We start from the raw sequence: 14,195 nt of genomic DNA, 5'->3' as shown, positions 1-14,195 counted from the left end.
TCCAGTTACTCTTTACCTCTTCCCACTATTTTAATAATAAAAACTGTGAAGTAAGTTGCACAAAGATGAAATCATTGACACTTCTACCATCCTGGCTCATCTTCTATTTTTGCAAATTAGTTATTACACAGATGACCTGTCATTAAATAGTTGTAGTTTTTAATATACAAATATAGTCATACTTTGTATTCTGCTGTTGGAATGTAATGTTCTGTAATGTTTCACCATTTCCCAACTGGTCAGTGTAATTATCATTTTTAAGATTGTATGATATTTTATTGTGTTGCTGAATCTTAATCAGAACCCCAATTTTGGTGGTTTGTCTCAGCCAGGAAGTCTGGCTTAGTGTCTTCCTCTAATTATTGAGTAGGGAAGGATGTAGGTACATAATCAGAAATCCTAAGTGTCTGGTTGATTATGAGTTAGTGAATATGAGGGATATTAGTGCCCCTCATGATTTATACAGTCAAAAGCTTGCTGGATGCTTACTTCTGCAACAGAAGGTATTATTTGAGAAAATCTTAATACTGTCTACAACTCATATAATGAAAACTTATTAAGCATTTTTATGAAACATGTTAACCTGGTTAAAAATGATCTTGAAATCCACAATATGCAAACATATTCAAAGGAGAGTTTTCTGAATACTCAATCTTTCCCAAGATTTGAGTGGCTGTGACCCTGTGTTGTGTGCCTGCTCAGTTGCTTCAGTTGTCCGACTCTTTGAAACCCTGAGGACTGTAGCCTGCCAGGCTCCTCTGTCCATGGGATTATCCCAGCAAGAATACTGGAGTGGGTTGCCATTTCCTCCGCCAGGGGATGTTCCCAGTCCAGGGACTGAACTTGCCTCTCTTGCGTCTACTGCATTGGCAGGCAGATTCTTTATCACTGAGCCACCTGGGAAGCCCGGCTGTGACCCCATTTATTTCTTATTTTTCTTTTAATTAGTCTCTTCTGTTTTGTCCAAACTTCACTGCCCATTGCTTGCTTTCTTATGGTGAAACTGGTTCTGAACTCTCAGGACATCACATTTTGCATTCTTCCTTTCTTTGTCTTTTCTCTCATGAGTTGCTAGTTTTCTTTTTGTCATGCTCATGTCTGTTCCTTTGGCTGAGCATTGCATTCAGTGCAATAGCTCTTTTATTTCTTCTTTTATTCTCAGTGGGATAGGAAAGTAGTTTTCTTTCTGGAAATCTATTTATTTGGAGTGAAAAGATGGGTTTCCAGATAATGTTAACTGGAAGATCTGTCTTCATCCTATCCAACTCTTCAGTTCAGTCGATCAAACATGTCCAACTCTTTGTGACCCCATGAATTGCAGCACGCCAGGCCTCCTTGTCCATCACCAATTCCCAGAGTTCACTCAAACTCAAGTCCATCGAGTCGGCGGTGATGCCATCCAGTCATCTCATCCTCTGTCGTCCCCTTCTCCTCCTGCCCCCAATCCCTCCCAGCATCAGAGTCTTTTCCAATGAGTCAACTCTTCGCATGAGGTGGCCAAAGTACTGGAGTTTCAGCTTTAGCATCATTCCTTCCAAAGAACACCCAGGACTGATCTCCTTTAGAATGGACTGGTTGGATCTCCTTGCAGTCCAAGGGACTCTCAAGAGTCTTCTCCAACACCACAGTTCAAAAGCATCAATTCTTCGGCACTCAGCTTTCTTCACAGTCCAGCTCTCACATCCATACATGACTACTAGAAAAACCATAGCCTTGACTAGATGGACCTTTGTTGGCAAAGTAATGTCTCTGCTTTTGAATATGCTATCTAGGTTGGTCATAGCTTTCCTTCCAAGGAGTAAGCATCTTTTAATTTCATGGCTGCAGTCACCATCTGCAGTGATTTTGGATCCCCAAAAAACAAAGTCTGACACTGTTTCCACTGTTTCCCCATCTATTTCCCATGAAGTGATGGGACCAGATGCCATGATCTTAGTTTTCTGAATGTTGAGCTTTAAGCCAACTTTTTAACTCTCCTCTTTCACCTTCATCAAGAGGCTCTTTAGTTCCTCTTCACTTTCTGCCATAAGGGTGGTGTCATCTGCATAGCTGAGGTTATTGATATTTCTCCCAGCAATCTTGATTCCAGCTTGTGCTTCTTCCAGCCCAGCGTTTCTCATGATGTACTCTAAATATAAGTTAAATAAGCAGGGTGACGATATACAGCCTTGATGTACTCCTTTTTCTATTTGGAACCAGTCTGTTGTTCCATGTCCAGTTCTAACTGTTGCTTCCTGACCTGCATATAGGTTTCTCAAGAGGCAGGTCAGGTGGTCTGGCATTCCCATCTCTTTCAGAATTTTCCACAGTTTCTTGTGATCCACACAGTCAAAGGCTTTGGCATAGTCAATAGAGCAGAAATAGATGTTTTTCTGGAACACTCTTGTTTTTTCGATGATCCAGCGGATGTTGGCAATTTGGTCTCTGGTTCCTCTGCCTTTTCTAAAACCAGCTTGAACATCTGGAATTTCAGGGCTCATGTATTGCTGAAGCCTGGCTTGGAGAATTTTGAGCATTACTTTACTAGCGTGTGAGATGAGTGCAATTGTGCAATAGTTTGAGCATTCTTTGGCATTGCGTTTCTTTGGGATTGGAATGAAAACTGACCTTTTCCAGTCCTGTGGCCACTGCTGAGTTTTCCAAATTTGCTGGCATATTGAGTGCAGCACTTTCACAGCATCATCTTTCAGGATTTGAAATAGCTCAACTGGAATTCCATCACCTCCACTAGCTGTGTTCATAGTGATGCTTTCTAAGGCCCACTTGACTTCACATTCCAGGATGTCTGGCTCTAGGTGAGTAATCATACCATCGTGATTATCTTGGTTGTGAAGATCCTTTTTTGTACAGTTCTTCTGTGTATTCTTGCTACATCTTCTTAATATCTTCTGCTTCTGTTAGGTCCATACCATTTCTGTCCTTCATTGAGCCCATCTTTGCATGAAATGTTCCCTTGGTATCTCTAATTTTCTTGAAGAAATCTCTAGTCTTTCCCATTCTCTTGTTTTCCTCTATTTCTTTGTTTGATCGCTGAGGAAGGCTTTCTTTATCTCTTCTTGCTATTCGTTGGAACTCTGCATTCAAATAATTATATCTTTCCTTTTCTCCTTTGCTTTTCACTTCTCTTCTTTTCACAGCTATTTGTAAGGCCTCCTCAGACAGCCATTTTGCTTTTTTGCATTTCTTTTCCTTGGGGATGGTCTTGATCCTTGTTTCCTGTACAATGTCACGAACCTCTGTCCATAGTTCATCAGGCACTCTGTTACCAGATCTAGTCCCTTAAATCTATTTCTCACTTCCACTGTATAATCATAAGGGATTTGATTTAGGTCATACATGAATGGTCTAGTGGTTTTCCCCACTTTCTTCAATTTAAGTCTGAATTTGGCAATAAGGAGTTCATGATCTGAGCCACAGTCAGCTCCTGATCTTGTTTTTGCTGACTGTATAGAGCTTCTCCATCTTTGGCTGCAAAGAATATAATCAATCTGATTTCGGTGTTGACCATCTGGTGATGTCCATGTGTAGAGTCTTCTCTTATGTTGTTGGAAAAGGGTGTTTGCTATGACCAGTGCATTCTCTTGGCAAATCTCTATTAGCCTTTTCCCTGCTTCATTCCGTATTCCAAGGCCAAATTTTACTGTTACTCCAGGTGTTTCTTGACTTCCTACTTTTGCATTCCAGTCCCCTATAATGAAAAGGACATCTTTTTTGGGTGTTAGTTCTGAAAGGTCTTGTAGGTCTTCATAGAACCGTTCAGCTTCTTCAGCGTTACTGGTTGGGGCCTAGACTTGGATTACTGTGATATTGAATGGTTTGCCTTGGAAATGAACAGAGATCATTCTGTCGTTTTTGAGATTGCATCCAAGTACTGCATTTCGGACTCTTTTGTTGACCATGACGGCTGCTCCATTTCTTCTAAGGGATTCCTGCCCGCAGTAGTAGATATAATGGTCACCTGAGTTAAATTCACCCATTCCAGTCCATTTTAGTTTGCTGATTCCTAGAATGTTGATGTTCACTCTTGCCATCTCTTGTTTGTCCACTTCCAATTTGCCTTGATTCATGGACCTGACATTCCAGGTTCCTATGCAATATTGCTCTTTACAGCATCGGACCTTGCTTGTATCACCAGTCACATCCACAACTGGGTATTGTTTTTGCTTTGGCTCCATCCCTTCATTCTTTCTGGAGTTATTTCTCCACTGATCTCCAGTAGCATATTGGGCACCTACCGACCTGGGGAGTTCCTCTTTCAGTATCCTATCATTTTGCCTTTTCATACTACCGTTCATGGGGTTCTCAAGGCAAGAATACTGAAGTGGTTTGCCATTCCCTTCTCCAGTGGATCACATCCTGTCAGACCTCTCCACTATGACCCGCCCATCTTGGGTGGCCCCACAGGGCATGGCTTAGTTTCATTGCGTTAGACAAGGCTGTGGTCCTAGTGTGATTAGATCCAGCTCCTACCCCCAAACAAATCCTGTATTTGGAATTTCTACTGTCTGCAGCTTTCATGGTGGAATCATGGCATATATAAAAAAGTATGGCCATTTCAATTGATCCTAAAGCTGAAATTTTAAGCCGATCATTTATGTGTTTAGTTTTCTCTATACTCTGGCCACCTGATGTGAAGAGCTGACTCATTTGAAAAGACTCTGATGCTGGGAAAGGTTGAGGGCAGGAGGAGGAGGGGACGACAGAGGATGAGATGGTTGGATGGCATCACCAACTCAATGGACATGAATTTGGGTAGGCTCTGGGAATTGGTGATGGACAGGGAGGCCTGGCATACTGCAGCTCATGGGGTCGCAAAGAGTCGGACACAACTGAGCGACTGAACTGAACTGATGCCTAAGTTATGTTACTCTGAGATAGGAAAGGGAATGATGGAAGGCATTTCATGTTATTATTAATGATCCTGGGTCCTTTTGACATGACCCTAGGCAGTCTTTGATAATTTTGTTGACTTCCGGTGTGACAAGATACTAGGCTTACCTTGTACATTTCCTGTCTTGACACAGAATCAATCATTCTCCAAGGTACTTTGCTCTCTTTTAGTGGGAAATGGTATTTAGAGACCACAAATGGAGCACTAGAGGAGCTCATTACTACTAGAGTAGTCACTGTGTCTAGGCTTTATTCAGTGGAGATATGTATATGTATATGTATGTAATTTTAAGATAAAATACATTATGAATTTAAACGAATACTTCAAAATAAGTTTAGAAATACGTGAGTTTTACTTATCCTTCCCTCCCCCAATGCAAAAGATTCCCAGTGACTCCAACATAATTATTTAGCTTTTTTTTTTTTACACGATGGCTTTCAAATAATAATACCAACATTTCTACTAGCAGCAGAAATATGATTACCTAAAATATTTAGTCTCTTTTTGGGCATAGGATATATACTACTAGGAGTGTATAACTAAATTAATATAATTTAAATTCACTTGAAATAATTCTTTCTTTCTTTGTGAATGTGCTGCAAAATCAATACACCATTTAATTTTTCTCATTTTTGCTCCTAATTTTTGGGGATTGCTTTCTCACTGAAATTGTATTATTTTAATTTGATTATTTTTTCTATTCCAATCATGTTGAATTGTTAGATGGTTCTAAAACCAAACCTAAAAAACTAAGTATGGACAGAGAAGTCGAACTTTTAACTCTGTCCCCTTCACTTTACTCCCCACCTTTTCCATAGAGGTATTCCATTTTTTTTTACTTTTTTTAAAAAAAAGTTTGGGCATTGTTTTTAACTTAAAAAACAACATAATTATACCTATCCTCTTTAATTTTTAAAGTTTTTGTCTGTTTTGGTCAAAAAGGTGATCGAGGTTAGACTCCCTATCACATTATAGAAACAAACCTTTCAGATTAATACTTGATCCTTCCAAACCATATCATACTCAGAGCAGCCTGAATCTTCAAGGTATGTCATATTTCATAATGATTATTAAAACTTCTTATTTTAAATGTCCTCTCATTTGCTGTCCATAACATCTACTGGCCAGATGATGACCTGGACTGCACCTTGGCATAATTAGAGAAAAAAGTAAAAGAATAGTTATAACTTTTCTCAAGCTTTGTGCTGTAACTTCCAGTTCGTCTTATTCAAAGAACAAGATGGGCACAGTGTGCTTGGTGGTCCTGCAGATTTGTCTCTTACTTCAGCAGTGTTTGAACTGAATAGACCTAGGAACTCCCCTTGCTCCAGCCTTTGACCACCCTTCAACCTTTTTTCCCAGTCACAGCCTTCTGAATCAGCCACTTAACTGTCTGCAATCACCAGGAGTACCAACACCATTTTTGAGCTAAACTCCTTATTACCAATCAACCATGAGCTCCCAGTTTCATCAGAATGATTCTGCTGAGGTGGAGGCCCTGTCCACCTCCTGGTCACCGTGCATCTGTGGGCCTTGCACCTACGTCTCTCTGGGCTTCTGTTTTCACAGCTCTGGAATGCTGATGGGGGCACTTTCTCTGTGGATTGGCCAAGGAGAAGTGCAAGGGTGCAGAGCATTGCATGAAAATGCAAAACCAGTGCAGTGGCTGTGCCTGGACATGAAGAAGCATCTCAAGATGAGTGGGGTAAAATCTAGGATGCTATGGAAGTTACCCTTCTCATGCAGAAGAGCCTGAACCAGGCCTTTTTGGATCTACATGGCCTGGATTCTGCCCTCACAGACTCCCACATCTGTGACTTCCTGGAGAGCCACTTCCTAGATGAGGAGATGAAACTCATCAGGAAGATGGATGACCACCTGACCAACCTCTGCAGGCTGGCTGGACCCCAGATGGAGCTGGGCGAGTCTCTTTTGGAAAGGCTCATCTGCAAGCATGACCAGGAGCCTCCTGAGTCCAGTGGCCTTTGAGGGGCCCCTCTGGTGTTAGGGCTTCTGCCTGAAGCCCCTCTCTGCAACCATGAGGCAGCTTTTTGACGCCCTGAAGCCCTCTCCAAAGCCTTGGACCAAATGGAAACAGTAAAGCCTTTTGTAACAAACCAACAATAAAACAAAGATCAAGATGGCAATGTGATGGCTACCTGTGACATGGTTGTGATAGAATCTTGGTGTTTTCCCAGGACTTTTAAGCTCTGTAGTTGCTTTCCACAGTGTTTTTAGAGGAAGGGATTAGTGACAGCTCACAGCATTAAAGGAGTATCTAATTGAAAGCTTATGTATTCCTTGTTCATTGCTTCTCCCCAGCAAACAACAGAGGCTCGACATAAATATGTTTATTTTTCTAAGAGGACATCTTTTATTATGGCATTAATTTGGAGAGACAAATATAGGGTCAGAGGAATAGATTTAAAATTTTTTTTAAAAAAGATTTATTTATTTATTTTGGCTGTGCTGGTTCTTTGTTGCTATATGCAGTCTTCCTCTAGTTGCAGCAAGTGGGAGGTACTCTCTAGTTGCAGTGCATGAGCTTCTCATTGTGGTAGCTTCTCTTGTTGCAGAACATAGGCTCTAGGCACGTGAGCTTCAGTAGTTATGGTGTGTGGGCTCAGTAGTTGTAGCTTGAGGATTCTAGAGACATGGGTTCAGTAGTTGTGGCACATGGACTTAGTTGCTCCATGGCATGTGGGATCTTCCCAGAGCAGGGATTGAATCCATGACCACTGAATTGACAGGCAGATTTACAACCACTGGACCACCACATAACCTCCATGGAAAAAGCAAGAGAGTTCCAGAAAAACATCTATTTCTGCTTTATTGACTATGCCAAAGCCTTTGACTGTGGATCACAATAAACTGTGGAAAATTCTGAAAGAGATGGGCATACCAGACCACCTGACCTGCCTCTTGAGAAATCTGTATGCAGGTCAGGAAGCAACAGTTAGAACTGGACATGGAACAACAGACTGGTTCCAAATAGGAAAAGGAGTACATCAAGGCTGTATATCGTCACCCTGCTTGTTTAACTTCTATGCAGAGTACATCATGAGAAACGCTGGGCTGGAAGAAGCACAAGCTGGAATCAAGATTGCTGGGAGAAATATCAATAACCTCAGATATGCAGATGACACCACCCTTATGGTAGAAAGTGAAGAGGAAATAAAAAGCCTCTTGATCAAAGTGAGAGTGGAGAGTGAAAAAGTTGGCTTAAAACTCAACATTCAGAAAACGAGGATCATGACATCTGGTCCCATCACTTCATGGGAAATAGATGGGGAAGCAGTGGAAACAGTGTCAGACTTTATTTTTTGGGCTCCAAAATCACTGCAGATGGTGACTGCAGCTATGAAATTAAAAGATGCTTACTCCTTGGAAGGAAAGCTATGACCAACCTAGATAGCATATTCAAAAGCAGAGACATTACTTTGCCAACAAAGGTCCATCTAGTCAAGGCTATGGTTTTTCCAGTAGTCATGTATGGGTGTGAGAGTTGGACTGTGAAGAAGGCTGAGTGCTGATCAATTGATGCTTTTGAACTGTGGTGTTGGAGAAGACTCTTGAGAGTCCCTTGGACTGCAAGGAGATCCAACCAGTCCATTCTAAAGGAGATCAGCCCTGGGATTTCTTTGGAGGGAATGATGCTGAAACTCCAGTACTTTGGCCACCTCATGCGAAGAGTTGACTCATTGGAAAAGACTCTGATGCTGGGAGGGATTGGGGGCAGGAGGAGAAGGGGATGACAGAGGATGAGATGGCTGGATGGCATCCCTGACTCGATGGACGTGAGTCTGAGTGAACTCCAGGAGTTGGTGATGGACAGGGAGGCCTGGCGTGCTGAGATTCATGGGGTGGCAAAGAGTTGGACACGACTGAGCGACTGAACTGAACTGATATTTTAGCACAATGATATTACATTGAAAATGATTGCCCCAGCTGTTAAAATGTGATGGGAACAGGTCAATGTGACCATCAGTAACTATTTTTGTGCGTTAGAATTTTTTGTATTTGTAAAAATTGCACAATATCCACATCATAAATGTCAAAAATGTTAATATCCTTTGTCCCAGGAATTCTGCCTCTAGAAAAAAAGGTATTTGTGTGCAAGGGTGTTCATCACAACTTCATTTGAAATAGTTAATATTAGAAACAATCTGGTTTTCTAACAACTGAGGATTACAGTTTAATGAAACTTATAGTTCATCCATATAATACATTCAATAAATATAGCATGAATAAATATAGTTTTTCCAGTAATATTTAATGTATGAGAAAATGCTTATGATGGAGTCTTAGTAAAGGTAAGTGACAGATGTTATATATGTAGACACACACATAGTCTAATCCCAATTTTGTTAAAAAATGTTCTTGTGCTTTGAACATATACTTAAAAGAAGTGTCTCAAATATGTAAGATAAACATTATAGAACCAAAACTGGATGATAAAATAGTAAATGTAAAAATCTTAATAGTTTCCATTCACTCTACATGGGTTGATAGGTTGTCATATGTCCCTCCTAGGGTATAGAAATCCTACTTTGAATGCTGAACTCATGTTTTTTTTGAAGTATAGTTTATTTACAATATTTTGTTAGCTTCAGGTGTATAGAAAATTGATTCAGTTATATATATTCTTTTCCATTATTGATTATTACAAGACACTAAATATAGTTCCCTGTGCTATAGAGTAGGTCCTTGTTTGTCAATTTTTTATAAAGTAGTGTGTGTCTGTTAATCTGATACTCCTAACTTATCCCCCCTGTCCCACTTTCTGCTTTTACAACCATAAATTTGTTTTCTATGTCTGTGAGTCTGTTTTTGCTTTATAAATAAGTTCATTTGTATCATTTTTTTTAGATTACACATGTTAGTGATATCATATGATATTTGTCTTTCTCTGTTTAACTTACTTCTCTTAGCATGATAATTAATCTCCAGGTTCATCTGTGTTGCTGCAAATGGCATTATTTCATTCATTTTTATGGCTGAGTAATATTCCATTGTATATATATCACATCTTGTTTATCCATTAGGACATTTAGGACAGTAGGGCCTACTTTGATTAGTGAAATCTGGGGGCCAAGCTTAATCAGGAAATTTTTCTATTTCAAACACAAAACAGACATTTTCTAATTGTTTTTCTTTCTTTTTTCTTTTTTTTAAATCCAAGCCATGCGACTTGTGGGATCTTAGTTTCCCAACCCGGGATTGAACCTGGGCCCATGATAGTGAAAGTGCTAAGTCCTAACCACTGGACTGCCTGGGAATTCCCTGTTTTTCTTTCTTCAGTTGAATTTTTTAAGGAAGAATTGAATACTTTGGTTCCCTTTTCTCATAGTATAGAAATTTTATTTGGTCACAGTGACAGGGAGAAAAAATAAAGTGTAATTGTTAATACTCTGCTCCTGCTCTGCACTTTCTAGGTATAAAGGATACTTCTCTGGTCACATAGTACCATTATTTCTTTATTTTTCCTTGTCCTTGAGTTCTTATATATTTTTCATCTTGTAGAGTCTATATATAAGTTATATGAAATAGTTTTTAGAATGAGATAAAGTATGAATTAAGAAGATTAAAATGTTTATTTATCCTTCCACTTTCTCAGAAGCATCCCTTATTCATAGTTTTAAAAGAGCTTATTAAATTTTTTAAAAAGCAAAATATAAATATGGGTTGGGTCAAACTCACTAAGTGCCTTTATATTTGTAAAATGTATTTTTAAGACCAGATTGTAGCAGGTTACAGAAGAATACAACATAATGTTTTAAAGGTACTACTAAATTTACTGGATAGATTGTGTCCTGTAAGTCTTATATCAATAAACTTAAATTTCCAGTCTCAGAGATAATAGTGGCATAAATCAAGTTTCATATGGAATATTGAAGGTATGTCAAACAGAACCACTGTAATTCAATAGTCTAGAATGAGAAAATAAGAAAATATTTTGTAAGAAATAGTAATAATTCTATAAAACCTCAGTGATTTAGAAATGAAATATGAAAAATGCAAAATCTGTACAATGGTTTATTAAGTAGAGTGTAATCTTTGAAGTATGGCCCTAGTGCCATTCAATTTTAAGCTGGGCAATTAGTGCCCCGAGTTTGCTAATACCTGTGTCTGAAGCAAAAGAGGAAGGAACAGTGTGGTATCTTCCTTAGCACAACAAACTAAACGCATTTGAGAATGTATATTAAGATTATAGAGGCTTAAAGGAGGTTAGGGATTTAGTTGTTACTTTTAACAAATAATTTTTGAGCACCTGTTATGTGCCACGATTCTTCTAAGCTCACTGAGGATACAGCAGTGAACAAAATACACAAAGTCTCTGCCCTCATGGAACTTATATTCTAACTAGGGAGACATTGAACAAACAGATTAGCAGCTATGTATTTGATATGCTGTCAGACTGTTAAAAGAGCTCTACTCTAAATGAAACAAATTAAAAGAATAGGGGTCACCAAGAGCTGCTATTTCAGATGTTGTTGTTGTTGTTTGTTTAGTTGAAGTTGTGTCTGACTCTTTGCGACACCATGGACTGTAGACCGCCAGGCTCCCCTGTCCATGGGGTTTTCCAGGCAAGAATACTGGAGTGAGTTGCCATTTCAGATGTGGTAGTAAGCAAAGAGACATTTGTGAGGGTTCCATTACTTTCATTGTTAATATATTCTTTTATTTCAATGCATATACAAACATTAAGTAAATTGCATTTTCAAATGGTAGATTGTGATAATTTTCAATGGGTTTTATTTAATAATTCGAACAGAACAGGAATACCAATGTGTTGGAAATCTCTTCCTTTTCATACCTGTCTTGATCATTTTGCTCTCTCTTCTCTGGAATCTTCCAGTTCTGAGTACTCTCTCTCTTTTTCTCATCTTCCCCCCACAAACCACCCTGTATATCAGGAGATCATACCTGAGTGGAAGCTTGACTGAAGGGAGGAAGGGAACCATATGGGCACCCAGACTGAGAGCTTTATCTTGACTGCAGTATAGTTTGCCTGTCTAGACAACTGCACATACATTTTTTATTTTTTCTTCCATAAAGCTCAGAAGTTCTCAAATTTGAGAGGGCCTCAAACTCAGTTTATGAGTAGTACACAACATACCATTTGTTATAGGCAGTAAACTATTATGAGTAATTTAAGAGATTTTTCAAAAGTAATATTTACTGTATGCAATATTTGCTGTGCATTCTGAGTTTAGTGACTAAATCCCAAGTAACTTTCCTCTGTAGGCTTAAAAACATCATCATGGCATGAAGGATTGAAGGTAGTAAGGTGGGAGTAAATGGAACACTGTGGAGACATGAGTATTAGATTTGGAGGGTGGAAAACTGAGGAAATACAGAGAAGACCAAAGTGGAAAGGCAATCAGTGTTAACTTCACCACCCTAGAGATGATTATTTTTAATATTTTGGAATATATTCTCCTAGATTTATTTATTTAATAAAAATAGGATAATAGTTTGCATATTATTCTGTAGCCTACTTATTAATCTATGTGTTTACAAACCTGTGTACCATACCATTTGGATAGTGTCCCATCTGCACTGAGTTACCCTCCAAATTTAAAGTGAGAAGAAATATCACCTGTGGGTTGTGGCATATGGTTTCTTTTTTTCTTTGTTTTTTTTTTTGGCCATGTGGCATTCTGGATTTTAGTTCTGTGGCCAGGGATCCAGCCTGTGCCCCTTGTAGTGGAAGCACAGAATCTTAACCACTGGACCGCCAGGGAATCCTGGGATCTGGTTTCTTGAACAGCTGCCTAGGGGCCATTTGGTGTTACTGGGAAAGTGAAAGTGATAGTCACTCAGTCGTTCCTGACTCTGTGATCCCATGGACTGTAGCCTGCCAGGCTCCTCTGTTTATAGAATTCTCCAGGCAAGAATATTGGAGTGGGTTGCCTTTCTCTTTGCCATGGGATCTTTCCAACCCAGGGATCGAACCTGGGCCTTCACATTGCACGCAGATTTACCATCTGAGCCACCAGGGAAGCCTAGTGTTATTGGGGAATGTGTGCAATAGGAGTAGGAAATAAGAGATAAGAAGGAACTAGTTAGATCAATTTCCCCCTCTTTTTTATCCTCTGGAGTGCTCTGAAGTACATATGGGTCCTTCTAGCAAAGTTTCTAGAGTGTGGTCTGCTGAGCGAATACATCTGCTGTGTGTATTACTGTGTCTCTTCATGGTTCCTTATGAAGCAGTAATCATGCTAAGTAATGCACCATATTGCATGTTTTGCATTTTTCCTTATCTTGTTCCTTACCTTAGCCCTTTTTTCTTCACTCTTACTGCCCAAGTTACACCTCCCAAATAAAGTTTAATATCTTAATCCTTACCTCAGGTTCTGATTTCTTCATGACCTAGGATAAGGTAAAGTGAAAGGGAAGGTCGCTTAGTTGTGTCCAACTCTTTGCGACCCCATGGACTGTATAGTCCATGGAATTCTCCAGGCTAGAATACTGGAGTGGGTAGACTTTCCCTTCTCTGGGGGATCTTCCCAACCCAGGAATTGAACCGGGGTCTCCTGCATTGCAGGCAGATTCTTTACCAACTGAGCTATAAGGGAAGCCCCACAGAAGCTTAGCTATATCCTGTGCGTATTTATATCATTAAATAATTTTTGGCATCTCATAAATTCTTTTTATTATATATTTTATTTTAATAATAAAATAATTTATGGTGAAATGTACACATCTTACATTCAGTGAGTATACAAATATATACATGTGTTGCATCCCAATCAAATAAAGAATATTTCTATCACACAAGAAAGTTGCTTTTTCCCTGTCATTAAATAGTGGTGGTTTAGTCGCTAAGTCATGTCTGACTCTTGTGACCCCATGGACTATAGCCTGCCAGACTCCTCTATCCATGGGATTTTTCAGGCAAGAATACCAGAGTGGATTGCCATTTCCTTCTCCAGGGGATCTTCATAACCCAGGAATCAAACCTGGGTCTCCTGAATTGCAGGCAGATTCTTTACCGACTGAGCTATGAGGGAAGCCCACTGTCATTAAATATTATTCACTAATATCCTAGCTATAATTGTGCTTCCTTGTTGAGAAATCAGTGCTGCAGCTGGAGTTTCAGAGTTGTAGTGGAAAGAGCAGTGAGCTGTGAATTGTGAGACATAGGTTCAACTTCAATTGTCATAAAAAAATTAACTGGGGTGACCTTGGAAGAGTCATTAAAATGCTTTAAATCTGCTTCATTATATGTCAAATGAAAGGGTCAAATTAAATAACTCTTATTTTTCCTTCAGTTTTAACATTCCAAGTCTCAGTGGTA

General features: G+C 39.4%; 1 pseudogene; it reads left to right on the top strand.

Moving 5' to 3' along the window:
- Positions 1 to 6,344: 6,344 nt before the first annotated feature.
- Positions 6,345 to 6,963, top strand: LOC147339899 (ferritin light chain pseudogene; annotated as a pseudogene).
- Positions 6,964 to 14,195: the final 7,232 nt, after the last annotated feature.

The sequence above is a fragment of the Bos grunniens genome, chromosome X, assembly GCF_055505025.1.
Source record: "Bos grunniens cultivar Pamir isolate PY7600 chromosome X, Bosgru_T2T1.0, whole genome shotgun sequence".
In the NCBI taxonomy this organism is placed as follows: Eukaryota; Metazoa; Chordata; class Mammalia; order Artiodactyla; family Bovidae; genus Bos; species Bos grunniens.
The sequence above is the reverse complement of the archived record's forward strand: the minus strand, read 5'-3'. Positions and strand labels throughout refer to the sequence as shown.